Source organism: Micromys minutus (assembly GCF_963924665.1).
Source record: "Micromys minutus genome assembly, chromosome: 5".
NCBI lineage: Eukaryota > Metazoa > Chordata > Mammalia > Rodentia > Muridae > Micromys > Micromys minutus.
The window spans coordinates 30,209,990-30,225,734 of NC_137974.1; the positions used below are offsets into that span (position 1 = coordinate 30,209,990).

Here is a 15,745-nt window from a genome sequence, read left to right on the forward strand (position 1 = left end):
AGATCTAGCTCTTTGATAAGAATACTACTTCAACTCATGAAGGCTCCTTTTCCATGACCTAAAGACCTCCTAACGGCACTGGATTCTTATGCTGGGTTCAGCGTAAGAATGCCAGGTGTACACAGACATTCAGCTCATGAAGTATGTGGGTATGTTCATTTTCACAACAACTTTAACTTTGTTCAATAGAATAACACCTTCCCACCTGATGCTTTCTTACACAGACCACATTAGACCTGCTTCTCTGAGTCATGTCCCCCTTGTTCCCCTCTGTCTTCTTTGTTGGAGGGTTTCCTTGACTGTATGATGAGTCTTTACTATGCATCATAATTAAGAGTAGATTATTAGCCAGCTGTTTGGAAGCTTTGTGAAACAGAACAAGACTTATGAACTCTAAAGTGAGATTGCAGCGTTGTTTTATTCAGAATTATAATCATCCATGTCTCCATTTTCTCAGTTACTCTTGTAATGGGGAAAGGATGTTTCAGAGGCAGAAAAGACCTCTGTGATTCTTACCATTGGTTTTTAGCTTCACAAGATTTGGAATCACTTAAGAACCAAGCTTCTGCCCACGCCTGTGAGAGATTAACTAGGTTAGGTTAATTGAGATTGGTTTAAGTAAAGACATACCCTACATGTGTGTGTGGTGGTTTGAATAGAAATGGCCTCTATCTTCTTTTGTATTTGAATGCTTAGTCATCAGGGAGTTGTACTACTTGAGAAGGATTAGGAGTTGTGATCCTGTTGTAGTAGCTGTGGCTTTGTTGGAGTTTGTGTGTCCCTCTGGGTGGGCTTTGAGGTTTCAAAAGGCCAAGCCAGGCCCAGAACCTCTCCTTGATGCCTGCAGAACCGGATATAGAACTCTTAGCTCCTTCTCCGTGCAAATCTGCCTGTATACTGCCATGTTCCCATCCATGTTGACAGTGAAGGAGATAAACCCCAGGAGTTGTAAGCAAGCCCCAATCAAATACTTTATTTTATAGGAGTTGTCATAGTCATGCTGTGTCTTTACAGCAAGGGAACACTGAATGAGTCAATATGGATAGTAATATCCCATGGGCTGGGGTCCCTGGATGTATAGAAAGAAGAAAGTAGCTGAGAGCCAGCATTAATGAGAGCCAACATGAATGGCTTCTGAGTGTGGACAAAATGTGGTACCGGCTACCTCACGCCTCAGCCACCACTGCCTTCCTTGTCATGATGGATTGTACCCTCCAATTATCAGCCAAAATAGACCCCCTTTGGATGCTTCTTGATTGGTTTTTTGCCTTAGTTAGGGGTTTACTGCTGTAAACAGATGCCATGACCATGGCAACCCTTATAAAGAACATTTAATTGAGGCTGGCTTACAGGTTCAGAGAGGTTCAGTCCACCATCATCAAGGCAGAAACATGGAAACATACAGGCAGACGTGGTGCAGGAGGAACCAAGAATTCTACATCTTGTTCCAAAGGTAAACAGAAGGCTGGTTCCCAGGCAGCTAGGATCAGGATCTTAAAGCCCACCTGCACAGAGGCACCTACTCCAACAAGGCCACTCCTCCTAATAGTGCCACTCCCTGGACCAAGCATATACAAACCATCACATTATTTGATCCCAGCAGCAATAACAAAATTATCCACTAGATGCACATTACAAAGATTTTCGATGTGAAGCATCTCTCTGAAATTAACCACTAGAATTTAATGTAATGCTCCTGATTCCTGGGTTCACTCTTGACTAGACCTCATCTCTCCTGCCAGAACCTGCAGGCTTACTATGCAAGATGAAAATGGGAGGCAGGAGCACAAATTTTTCCAATGGATGTTGAACTCTCTACTGCTCTCAACCATCTTCCTTCTGCCCTCAGAGCCCCAGATGCCATCCTCCTGAGACCCCTGGAATCTCTGAAAAGAATCAGCTTCTCTCACTGGGGAGCCTCTCTTTAGTTTCTTAGGTGCTTCTTTTCTCTGTTCTCTACCATCCATCCATCCATCCATCCCTCATTCACTGGAGTTCCATCTTCCACATATATTGTTACCTTTTCCCGATGGCCATTTTTTCATGTCTCTTTTCCTATTGTCTTAGTCTAAGATGTTAGGGATGTCTCACTTACATGTGGAAGGAATTGGGGCTTTGCCCTTATATGAGTGACTGATGGCCACAAATCTGTGGGGCTTAGGGGCTGTGACGATGTGACAGGGCCTGGTCCTGGGAGCACAAGAAGCTCCTACTGTCCTCTAGCTGTGGGGAAGAGTAATGATAATCATGGTGACATGCACACCATAATTAAGTCGGAATTGTATTGCAAGTATCTTTTCCTAGTCTACAATTGTCTTTGGATTTGATCTTCTTTCCCTATCAACACAATCATCGTCTCTCCCATCTTTAAAATGTTCTTGTGGAGCTGGACAGATGGCTTAGTGGTTAAAAGCATTGACTGCTCTTCCAAAGGTCCTGAGTTCAAATACCAGCAACCACATGGTGGCTCACAACCATCTGTAATGAGTTCTGAGGCCCTCTTCTGATGTGTCTGAATCATATATAATAAATAAGTATTTTTTTAAAAAAATAAAATGTTCTTGTGGGGCTCCCAAAGGAGCAATACATGGTATAGAATTTCCCGTATTGCTGGTATGTTGGCATGGTATGCTGTGGTGTGCTATGGGACACTATGCCTTGGTATGGTATGCTATTAGAGATTCGAGTGATGATGGAGCTATATTTATGATTTTGGAAGGCAGAAGTATGAGTGTATATTCTCTATGAATTAAGGAATGGATTCTTGAAGCTCAACCCCATGTTTGTAAAGTGCTTCTTTGAAGAAACAACACTGACCGGCAATAAATGCCTCAAAGGGCATTGCTCGCCTTGTTCTTTTTCCAGTGACTGAAATTTTCTTATTAATTTCAGTAAACAAAGGGTAAACGTTATCCCTTTATCTAAGTGGAATTATCTGTCCACCTAGCCAGACCACAAAGGTATTGTCCCAGGGAGTATAAGTTGAGAATATACAGCACACAGACAGAGAAGATTAATGTAAATAGGACAGGCTGGTTGTACAGGCTGACATTAGTCCGTGGTGTGGTACCTGATGTTCTCCAGCAGGTACCAAGGTAATCTTCTTTCTTTCAAAAAAGCTGCCGCTTCTTCCCAGGCATTTCCACAAACAGGATCCTCTTAATCCTCACCATAATCCTTTAAGTGTCTGCCCTCAATCCCATTTCCCTGGCCAGAAGCTGAGAGAGGTCAAAAGGCAAGGCCATTTGTCAAGCTGAGTGAGAATTTGAATCCAGATCTCCCGATGCCAAGGAAAATATCTTATTTGTTACTCCAGAGACCAGCTACTAGCGTTTCTTCCAACCACGTCACTGGGAAAACATCCTGAATCCCATACCAGGTGACGGAACAAAGTAAGGACATTGTCAGCCACAGAGGTTGTTGGCAGATGTCTTAGAGCATATGCCAGCACATTCTGTCGCCCTTAGGGCACCAGGGCATCAGGTGACCAAAAGGGCATGTTGTGAAAAGACCTACATTCATTACAAATGGCTCCTCTTGCCTTTTGTTTCCCTCACTCTGAGCATCTGCTACCTTTCAGTGAAGTGTCGAAATTATACTTAAGACATAGTACGTCATTAAAATAAAGCTCAGGGCTAATAATTATGTCTTGTTCAGGTGTTTTATGACTAAAGATTCTGACTTTCCCTCAAGGTTTCCAACTCACTCTTCAAAATTGCTTCTCTAGGGGCATTTGTTACACTATGGCTGTGTCCCCAACAATTAAATAGCAATTTAGTTCTCCATCTCTAGATATTTCTATTTGAAGCAGTATCCTGGAGCTCCAGCTACCTTTGCTTTTAAGCTGGTATTTATGGAGTCCTCGGTCCGCTCTGTAAGTGTGATTGCACACAGGGGTTCATCAGAGTGGAAAGCCAGCTCCGGCCTGCATGCAGCTAACCCTCCACCTCTTTACCAGCAGCCTAGTTAACCCCTCCTCTGCCCTGCCTTCCTCTCACCAAATATTATTCAACAGCGATTAAGACCTCCTGAACCCTAAATTTCACTCTCCAACAGGTAAAAGGGCACGGGACCTGGATTATACAAACATAGCTCTTATTCTCTTATTCAAATTTATATGATACATGCTCCCCTCAGAGATCCATGTGTTAGGTTTGGGCCCAGAGTGGCGCTTGTGGAGGTTTGGGGGTGACTGAAAGCATGTTACTGAAGGAGAACAGAGGGCCTTCGCCTCTTCTCTTTGCTGCTCCTTAAATCATGAGGCAGGTTTGCTCTGTCACACCCCTACCTGCACATCCCCACCTAGGCAGACCGGTGCATTTCCGCCATAAAGCACAGCCTGTACCAGAGGCTCAAAGTAACAATGACATTCTATCTGGGCCTGGACCAAGATCCAGGAGTAAAATAAATCTTCTCTTTTTATGAGTGAGTTGCCTCCAGGAACTCATTATAATGATGGACAGCTAGCGTGCTTAGTTGTTTTAGGTTTTACATTATTATTGTGAAAAAAAAACCAAATAAGATTGTAAGACTGGGCATCTTTAATTATTTGGTAAGTTATGAAGAAGTAGTACTTCAGGGCTGGTAATAGCATTTTCATATAGACTGCCTCATTGAATGCTCTTCAGGAACTGGTGACCCTGGTACTTTCTGTAACAGAACAGGACCATTACTCTGAGTAATGTCGGAGAAGGATGCTTCTTGCTGATTTACATTTAAAGTGAAAAGCCTTATTCAACCATTTTCTTCCACAGGTCGGTGTCTACCATGGCTCTGTCTCCTAGCAAGGCAGGTAGCACACAGTGGGGCAGCTTCTCTGGGCACAGAAAGCAAAAGTAGAAAATGTATGTTAAAAGCTTTAGACACAGAACAACGCCAAACCAGCTTTTCTCCGGACATTTATGGACAGCAGTATGCCCATAATATTGCTGTTACTCTATCATCAACATAATGATGTAGTGATAACTATAAATAGTAACGTTTCACAAATTATTAATTTATATGTTAAGCTGCTTAGCTTTTTTCCTGTATGGGAGAATGGGGAAAGCATTTTGAATAAAACTTTCAATCGCTCCCCTCACAGTTGAGCTGCTATGGTTTTATGGTCATGGTCAGAAATAAGTGGAAATTCAAATCTCAGGACCCAATATACATCTTTGCTCAGCTGGTTTGGACCTTCCATTAATTCTGTTAGCAAACATTTTCTGCTGCTTTTCTGGGTGTGATTAGCTAGGAACCGAGGGTTCCGGTACGTAAAACCAAATCCTATTCAGCCTCCACAGGGCTCAAAACGATTTAGTGGAGAAATCAGTCTCTTCAGAAGAAACCTCCTCTCCATGTGACTCACTAGGCCTTTGGTGTCTCCAGGTCTACCAAACCTAGGTAAGTTCAACTAACTGAGCTAACTCTTACAGAACTGTTCTAACAGCTCATACCAACCTTATATTCGTAATATCCTTTGATATTATTTTAATGAAAGCAAAGCAGACTGGGAAACCCACTTGCTCATCTAAGTTCCCTTTGGCTGATTGAAAAGCACTTGTTGATGAAATCAGCAAGGCTGGGAACTTCCTGACTCACGGTGACCTCACTCACTCTCAGATTAGTTAACACTGAAAAATTGGGGGGAAAAAACTATTTTAGCAAGCACATAAATCCTATTAGCTGATGTTTAGTAAATGTAACCAATGTGATGTGTTCTTTACACAAGTTTTTTTTCCCTAATGTTCATGATAAAGCGACTGACATGTTAAGAGAGATAAAGGTAAGTTGAGTGGAATCTCTACAAATCCTCACGCATTTGTTTTCCTTCGCTGCTTTTTGGGAAAATTCAATAACCAAATAGAGCAGGTACTCTGAATTTTTTTCCTCCATATATAACTAACATATAATGTTTTCCTCGAACTCTCAGAGAGAAGAACATAGAGCTTAGGGGGAAAGGCTCCTTAGAAATTTTCTGGACACCATGATGAAATGAAGAGCAACCTTCTCTCTCAGACTGCCCAGGTCTTCCCTCAGCCCATCCCTATTTCTCCTTGCGTCCCACTTTGATCCACGCAGTCAGGCCACGTTGTCTCGTCATGGCTCAGAGCACCAGAGAAAGGTGGCCTGAGACTGTGGGAGAGGTAAGGGATCTCTTTCCCTAGAGCTCTCAGAGAGAACGCGGTCCTCCTCATGAGTTGACTTGTGACTTAGAGCTTCCACAGTTGCCAGAGGGCATATTCTGCTCTTTCTGACGCACTCGTTAGTCCTGCGGAAAGAATGACACAAGCAATGGCAGGTAAAATTTTCAGAAAAGCAAGGGAGGCTGAGCAATAAGGTGGAGAACGGGCGGCCTGAGCTGCGTCAGGTATTTAAAGGTCATGGACGTTAGCATTTCTCCGGCATCCCCTGAAACATAAGTTCATTGAGAAACATCCCTAACAGGAAAATAAAACATTCCCAAGGTGTAAAACCTCATGGTCAGAATAAGGACCCTTGTAGTCCCTCAGGGTACCCCTCAGGTCCAGGCCTTCTATAGGTTTCATGTGCTGGCTTTAAGCTCTGGACACAGAAGAAAGCTTTAGGGGAGTGGTCCGAGTCTGCAAAGGCATACGTACCTTTTGCAGATATAAACGGGCATTTAGATGGTCTCATCAGCTCATAAGGCATTGTGAGCAGGGCAAAGATTAGATATGCCTCTCCTACCTCGGTAGCCTTCGGTGCACTCAGGAGGTAGAGACTGCTCTCTACGGCTTTTAAATGCTGTTTTTAAGTGGAAGACTGCAGAGGCAGTCAGAATGTGGGAGACAAGCTGGGATAACAGAGGACTGAGGGGCGTGGCTCAGTGGTCCAGCACGTGCCTCACCAACTCCAAACTTGGCTTGAACTCCCAATGCTGCAAAGAGTAGCTTTGTGTCTGACAAGTGTTTGTGTTGAGGATGCTCCCGAAACTTAGGGTCGTAAACTAAAGTTAGACTAAGTTATAACAAAGGAGAAGGAGAGGCAGTTCATGACAAAACTTGTGCCCACATTCAGGTGTCTGATCCATTCATTAAATCTTTCAAACCCAGCACAACCTCTAGGGGGTAGTCAAGTCAGCAAGCACACGCTCAAGAGTTATCATTGACACGAAGGCAGGTGAGTCTCCGTAACCTGAAGGTATATAAAAACCATCCAAGAAGCCCAAGACTGCCAGAGATCTAAAAACTAACAATAAAATAAGAAAAAGCTTACAGCACATATTAGGAATGCCACAAGAATTCAGATGGCGAAGGAAATTTACAAAGATGACAAATTCGGGAAACGTGGAATGGTCACAATTAAATTTCTGTAAGAAAGAAAAATATGATCACACTATGTGTACAGCCCTGTTATATCAGCCCTATGCTTTAAACAAAGGACAGATCATTAGCACTTGCTGAAGGAAGGGGTAAAGAGAGAGAAATAGAGAAAAGACAAGAGAGGGGGTAGCTTAGACAGACAGGAGTAGGGAGAAAGTGATGGAAAAACAAGAAGGGCCGAGAGAGTCAGCTTCAAACCTCCAGTCTGGCCCGCATATCTGGAAGGACCTCAGAGTGCTCCTTAGGAAGAGAACCAAAGAGGGTGGGCAGAAAAATCACCACAAAAGAGATGTAGGGGTCAAGGGGAGGGTGGTGGACGCCGAAGAACCGATTAGGAGCATGTTAATCCATGCTCAGAGCAATGTCTCTTAGACGCTCTTGGTATTTGTGCCGACAGAGATGCCCTCTACTGAGCGTTTGCCTCAGTAAGCCGCATTTATGGGGAAGCAGAATGTGTCTCATCCAGAGCTCCCCCAGCGAGCGCTGGTCCCAGAGATGCCATTGCTGCTGAGTGATGTACGGAGTAGCCACCTGCAGTTTCCCAGGGAACCGGAGCGTTATCATAGTGAGTTGGATCAGGAGAAGAGGAAAATGCCAGGCACGTTTGATTAGGAGCAAAGCTGGAGAGCACAGACACTCCCCGAGGACTTCTAGGATTACTGGAAAGAAATCGCCATGGGCTATCGGTCTCTCCAAGGCACTTCGGGAGACTGTGAGGTGGGGGAATACTGCTTTACTGCTTTGTGTCTGTTACGGGGACTCGTGGGATTCTGATCCGCAAAGTATGAGACACACGAGCAAAGCAAACAAAGTTCTGTCAGGGCATCTGACCTGAAGGCTGAACTTTCCCTGACCCTGACATCAGCAGGCCCCGGAGAGGAGATGACCCCATTGTTTGCTGCAGCTGCCAGACAGCAGCATGGAGAGACAGCCAGCTCCAAAGAGTCAGAAACCAAGAGCTTCGATCAAACACTTAGGGGAATACAGATCTCTACCTGGAGGCAAGGCACAAGATACTGTGTAACAGAATACAGCTGCCTACATAAACCCATCTTCATTTCAAAAACCTCCCCTGGCAGGGTTCTGCTGTGTGGGCCTATCAAGATGAAAACAAAACTCTATACTAGAACAAGAGCAAAAAAAAAAAAAAAAAAAAAAAAAAAAGGAAAGAAAGTTGTTTGATATCTTATTTTTCAAAACGTCATCAATATACAGTAATGCAAATGGTCCTGAATGCAGACTGTTAAGAGGTGGTCCAGGAATAGGAGGGCATCATAGAGGAGGGAATATAGTGAGAGATAACTAAATGCTAACGGCCTTTTGAAAAGCCAATTGGGACCAAGCAGTAGTGGCATACACCTTTAATCCCAGCACTCAGGCGACAGAAGTGAGACATCTCTGTGAGTCAATACCTTAACTAGACACCATTGTGCCCAATAAAAGCCCCAGTAGCAAGAATGGTTTGCGCCTTTTTGAATTGTTGGCCAAGGGGACCCATAGACCTTCTCTGAACATCACAGCCTACTTCTGTTGCTATTGGTTACCCTCCACATCCTGACAAGACTCCTTTGCTGAAAACACCATATACTCATGTCATCAAAGATGAATAACTTAAGCTGGTGCCCAGCCACAAGCTTCTCCCCTACTGACTAGCATTCACGGTGCTGGAAGGTGTTGTATGTACCACATGGGAAAGTGACCATTGATCTCACACAGATACTAACCATATGAGGATCAGTCACCAATGCAATACAGGCACAAATGTTATAGTGGACAAATAAACCACTTTCTGATGAAGGTTGAGGTCTGCTCCTCGAGATAGAACTCACGCCTGACATTGTTAATTAGGCCAAGAATATTAGACTAGATAGGGAATAGGCCCTAGGGAATAGCCTATGACGTTCACTCTGTGATAAATGAACATGGCAATAAAATAATTCCTGGTAACATATCTGTTCATCACTCAATCCCCATGAAAGAAACTCTTGCAGCAGATGGGAATTAACACAGAGACCTACAACTAGACTATGTACAGAGTAAAAGACTTTGAAGCACTGCACCCTAAATGGGTTTCTGTATCAAACCCCTCCCGTCAAAGCTCAGGGATCTATGTGCAAGAGAAGGTAGAAAGAGTATCAGAGCAGTATTTTCCAGACACAACAGGACTGACGCATATATGAACTCACACTGACTGGGACTACACGCGCACACACACACACACACACACGTACGTGCACAAGCTCAGACCAGACAAAAACTTAGTATAGAGAAGGGGAAGTAGCTACAAATGTCCCGCCCTTAGTCAGAAACCATTTGAAATTGATACCTACCAGAAAAATTCATTTTCTTCAATGAAGTGAGACTGGGTATATCAACTATACTCCCGGGCCTGCCCCATGCTCAGAAGAAGCTGGCCAACACTCATTTGTGTGTTGGGCAGGAGGACATGTTTTGTTCAGCTTTTGTGTGCATTTCTGTTTTTTAAGAGAGAGAATATAAAGTTGGAAGGGAAAGGGGATAGGGGAGAATCTGGAGGTTTTAGGGGAAAGGAAAATATAATTAAAATATGTTGTATAAAAAGCTAGGAAACTAAATACTAATTTTTAAAAAAGGAAAGAATGAGTCCAGGGTTTGTAGAGGATGCTCAGCAAAAGAGTATTGTCTGCTCTTCCAGGTTCCCCAGCACTCACATGGTAACTCTCGTCCAGTCCCAAGGGCTCATCTGTCTTCCTCAGGTACTGCGTGTATACAGTGCATAGATATGCAGGCAAAAGAGCCACGTACTTAAAATTAAAATAAATAAAATTTCTGAGAGGGAAAAAGGAGAGTGCACACGCAGTTCTGGGGATGCAGACTTAGGGATAATCGGCTTGGTTTAAAGACAATGGGAAAGAGAACATTAGAACTCCTGAAGATCACAGCATGCAGCATTGTACTTCCCTGGCCTTGAATTACCTTTGCAAGAGAGAAAAAAAAGCAAAAAAAAAAAAAAAAAAAAAAAAAAAAAACCAAGAAAACAAACAAACAAGCAAAAAACGTAATTTGCTGAACTTTGTAAACGTTTACTTTTTGTAACCTGTTTGCCATTTGATCCAAAATCTTCTGTATTAAATATTATTGTTTTTATGGGCTTTTAGACTTATGAGACAATAGCTTACTTTTTTTAAAATAATAATAATAATTCCCTTCAAGACACCCATTTTAGTAACTGTTTGTGAGGTTCAAGGTGACAGGCAATATTGCCTCTCAGTGTCTTAAAATCCTGACTCAAATAATTATTGCTCAAAACTGTCGTCTAGGGTGTCAGCCTCTCCTGGCGTGACCTCACCATGGAGACTCTTCTGTCACTGGCTGAAGCCTTTGGCTGCACAGAGATGCTGTTTTCTGGAGACTGACTCCTCTGGCCACCATCCCAGAAGTATTGATCAGATCTGTGTCACTGGCTAACCCCCCATCAGGATGGCGCCAGGGTGATCTGAAAGCCAAAGTCTGTCATACCACTACATAAGTCCCAAAAGTCCTTTCTTATCGTCCCAGATGAAAAGGTTCAACCTCCTTGAAGGGGTTGAACGGCAGTCCTAAGTTCTGGGTGCTGGTAAACAGCTCCTTCGAGGTCAGCACTAATGGATGGCCTCCTTTTACAAACACTGAGACTCATAATGACTGTGATCCCCTCCCCCACCCCAGCCCCTGCATTCCCTCAACCAATTCAGGAACTTATCAGTTTTTTGTTTTTGGTTTTTTTGGTTTTTTTTTTTTTTGGTTTTGGTTTTGTTTTAGGTTCATTTGAAAAGATGCAAATACCATGTTATTCTTTGCTTAGTAATTATTTGGAAACTTTGGTTGGGGCTGAAGGCAGGTAAATAACAGCGGGACTGAAAGAGCTATTCCAGTTCATCTGAGAATAAGCAGTTTTCTCGAGGTTGCTTCCTCCAGCTGACAGTTTTAATGCAGTGTTTGTTTTCTAGTCCCAAATAATGTAGTCTCTCTGGGTATTTTCTCTGAGGTGACATTTCCTAGATTGTGACTATTGTGACTTTCATGTTTTACGTGTTTTGCTTTTAAAGGGCTTCCTCTTCCTGAGGAACCATGGCTCGTGCATTTTGCCTTCTGGTAAATCATGAAAATGGCTGCAGGGGACAAAGCACATCTGTGGTCGCTTGGTCAGCAGGCTCCTTTGATCTTGTTTCTTCTGTTGTGATGGGTGCTCTCTCTGCCAGTTGAGCTTTGTGGATCTAGTTATTCCTCCCGAGATATCAAAAGACCCAAAGCCACACCGGCTGTAGACTCAGTGAAAGGGTGACTCAGCCAAGAGCTGTTCATGAGGGATAATAAGGTCACTGGCCCAAAGGCCTCATCAGCAATGTTGCTTGTCTAGCAAGTGACCACTGTTCTCTGGGCAGTTAAAGCAACTCTGCCTCCAGGAGTCTGTTGATATGACAGAGACTAGGAACTTTCATGGTGCTCAGCTCTGGACTAGTGGTCTCTAAGAGGGCTGTCCTTGTTGCCCTTGGCTATTGAACTAGAGACCGTCTTATGAAAAGAAAATATGACCTTCTTTCAGTCTCTGCCGCAGGAAAAGGTGTGAGTTCCCAGATCATCTGCACACATTTTTACTTTTAGTCAAAGTATTTTATTTTGACGAAAAGTAGATAGATCTCTCTAAATGCTTCATCAAAATTATATTGCATTTTAGTATTTTAATTAAAATATTATGTACTCAGAATTATCACAGCAGTCCTTTCTAGTCTCAAAGTTTTCCAAGATGGCACATTAAAGTTTATAGTTACCCTACGTAATGGCATGTGGGATAAGGCGTATAGAGTCTGAGTCTATACTGATAAATAGCTATCTTTCCTCCGGGATACTTAATCACTACCTAAAGGCAGCCTATACCCACCCAACACTTAGCCACAGAAGGTTAATATGACATCCAGGCAGATAGGAGTGGTCACTATTGGTCTTGAAGGGATGGAGATGAAGCCTAGTCTCCCCAAAACATCTTTTATCCGGAAGAGGATCCAATGGCCGAGGAACTTGTGAATCTGGCCACAAGATGCCTAAGGCTTGCAAGGAGATTGAGTCATACATTGAGAGTTTCCAGGACCTGGCCAATCAAAACAGACCAGTTCAACTACAGGACAAGAACCATTGGCAGGACAAGGGACACTGTCCCAGGGACATACAGGCAAGAAATAGGCTAAGATGCTGCACAAGCCTCCAGGGCCCTTTCTAAGGTCAGAAACTATTTCCAGCACAGGACAGGTGACCATACTCTTTGGGTAGAGAAGCAGTGAACCCTACCAAATGCAATGTTCAAACTATAGTACACTATTTTAGGGTTTTTTTTAGTTTTTTGTTTTTTCAAAAACTTCAAATTGGATAACATATTCTTCTTGGCTTATGTCAGAGTAGTGTATACAAGCTGAAGATTTCCCTATTTAAATGAAGTTTGAAAGCATTAATGGAACTTCTGATGCTTCCTCCAATGAGTGAGATTTGTCAGCTTGTACATCAGAGGACTCCTCCAAGCTGTCACTCAGGGAAGCTCACATGTGTAAGAGTTCCAGAGGGAGGGTGGGCAGTAGCAGCAATGGTAGGAAAGAGGAGGAAGCGGCCCCCAGGAGATTAAACCTAGGAGGAAATTGTTAGGAGATAAGAGAAATTGTATCTACATTTCCCTGTTTTGGTCCTATTGAATATTAACAAAAGCTGTCTGTGTAATTATTATCTGTTACAAGTGTGAGGCTGGGCACTGAGAAAACAGTATGAAAATGTTTCCCAGCACTGAACATAAGAGCCTCCAGACACAGTCTTCAGACCTAGCCATCTACAGGGATTACTCTATATATTGTGTTAGTTTTTGCTGGAACGCAAAAGATACCTTGTACCCAAGAGTCTTGCAGGAATTTAGAAACTTCAAATCTTGTACATCCCTGTCTCAAGTGTAAAATTACCATGCCCTATGCCCAGTCTCTCCCTTGTGCTCTCTCTAATGACAATGTGGAAAGCGTGTGCTAATCTGTTTGGGGACTAAGGGAAAGACATAGGGAGAACAGAACGTATTCCCCAGGAAACCGTTCGAGTTTGCTAAACAGAAAAATGTACAGACTTGCTGCTAATTCACTCTGAAGTGGTACATCTCAGATCCCTTGTAAAATACAGAAACGCCATGCTGGAATGTCTGTCCCAACAAGAGCCGTCTTTTGAGAGCTTTAGGTCAAACAGAGGAAAGCCATCCAACAACTACCCACTCCACATCACGGTCATAAAACACAACTCCTACCTGCCAGTGTTTGGGGGTGAGAGGTTATTTTGTTTGGTTTGGTTTATTTACATTTCAAATGTTATTCCCTTTCTTGGTTTCCCCCTCCAGAAACTGCCTAAACCCTCCCCCCTCCCCTGTGTTTATGAGAGTGCTCCCCCCCTCACCTACTCTCTCCTGCCTCCCCAACCTGGCATTCCTCCACACTGGGGCATCGAGCCTTCACAGGACCAAGGGCCTCTCCTCCTATTGATGCCCGACAAGGCCATTCTCTGCTGCATATGCAGCTGGAACCATGTGTGCTCTTTGGATGGTAGTTTAGTCCCTGGGAGATCTAGGGGGTCTGGTTGGTTGATATTGTTGTTCTTCCTATGGGGTTGCAAACCCCTTTAGCTCCTTCAGTCCTCTCTCTAACTCCTCCCCTGGGGTCCTCAAGCATCCACCTCTATTTGTCAGAACCTATTTCTAATATCTGTGGTTGAAACTGTCTTCCTCACAGACTATGAGTTCCTATTTCTCTCAGCCAACACCCACCATTTCCTCCCCCATATTATCCATGACTCAATTTCACAGCTTTTCCCTTCACTTGTGACTTCTTCGGACACTACAGCTGTCAGGCCACCACAGGGAGGAAAGAGATGAGAGCAAGCACTTTGGTTTTGGACTAATACTGGTGGTGAAGAACCACCGTGTACTAACAGACCTCTGAATAATTGATTGCTTTGGGGATGGGGAATAGCTCCGTTATTTTTCAATGGTTTCTTTAAACACTGTTCCCAGTTCTCTCCTGGAGCCTCCTGCGTCTGCACATGCTGTCTACCCTGCTATCTGCTGTTATAGCATGCCCCTTCTCCATTGGTCATTTCCTCTCGCTTACCTCAAGTACTCTGTGAGTCCGTCGCTGACATACTCAGGAACAGTCGCAAACACCTTCCCCATACGGAAAGTTGTTTTCCTATTATCATTTACCTTGAAATGTCACCTTTCATTTGCATACATCAAGACTTTTCAGATTTCCTGGAAAGAAGGCCAGGGCAAGAGAGAGGGGATCGTCTAGAGGAACACCGGTATCAGAGATGACTAAGTTGTATATGTATACTGAGCACTCGGAAATGTTTGTTACAGGAATGCAGCGCCTTACCACTAATAAAATTAACTATTTGGTATAATGACATCTCTGAGAAGTCCAGCTCATTGCTTTGATACTGAGTTTGCAGAATGGTATGTGCTTCTATTATGTAGTTCATTTTATTTTTCTTCTCTGCTGTCAACAAGCTATGTAATCTGTGTGTGTGTGTGTGTGTGTGTGTGTGTGTAGGGGGAGGAGTCTTAATAGCTCAAACTACCCTTGATCTTTTAGAGCTCAGTATGGCCTGGAACTTGTGACCCTCCTACCTTACCTCCCAAGTGCTAATATTGTGTGTGTGAACCACCATGTTCACATTCCTTTTGTTTCCTTTTATTACATTTGTTCTTTCATGATTTCATATCTATAAATAGCGCATTCTGATTACTGTCACCCTTAGCCTTTGCTATCTCCCTCCCATTTCTATCTCTACATGCACAAACACAAACACACACACACACATACACATACACCCATACACGTGCATGCACATGTGCATATACATGCCCCTTTCTCACATCCAGATCTTTTGCATTATAAATCAAAATAATATTTAGCCAGGATCGTATGTGTCACCATGGGTTTGGGACTGACCCTCACGGCATGATGGCTTACCATCCAGGAGACTGTCTGCCCCTGCTAGCCCAAAGCGCAGCCGGGATGGTAGGTCCCAACCTATGACTGACTGCTGACAGAACCACTGTAGGCAGCCACTGTGGGTATAAGATAGTGACTGCCTTGGCTGTGTCCCATGCAGAACACAAGCCAAACCGCAGCCTTCCTCACTGGTTTGGTTGGTTGGTTAGTTGGGTTTTTGTCCCTTATGTTGTTTCAACACATCGAGTCCCTCCTGGGCCTTTGAAAAGGGGGAATGAATGTCCTGTAGAGGAGCAAGCACTTGACCATCCTTATTCTCAGCATCCTGGGCAGACAGGTATCTCTGTGCTTGTTTCTACTCATTGGGAAAAGACATGTCTCTGAGTAAGACTGAGTAGCATTTGTCTATAGGTCTACCCAGGCACAAACAGAAAC

General features: G+C 43.6%; 1 pseudogene across 1 annotated transcript in view; it reads right to left on the minus strand.

Annotated features, from left to right (window-relative positions):
* Positions 1-14,526, minus strand: part of LOC308420913 (DNA repair nuclease/redox regulator APEX1-like) — a 31,159-nt pseudogene extending 16,633 nt beyond the window's left edge. The window contains exon 1 of the transcript in view: positions 14,465-14,526. The product of the transcript in view is annotated as a DNA repair nuclease/redox regulator APEX1-like (transcript). The remainder of the gene's footprint in view (positions 1-14,464) is intronic.
* Positions 14,527-15,745: the final 1,219 nt, after the last annotated feature.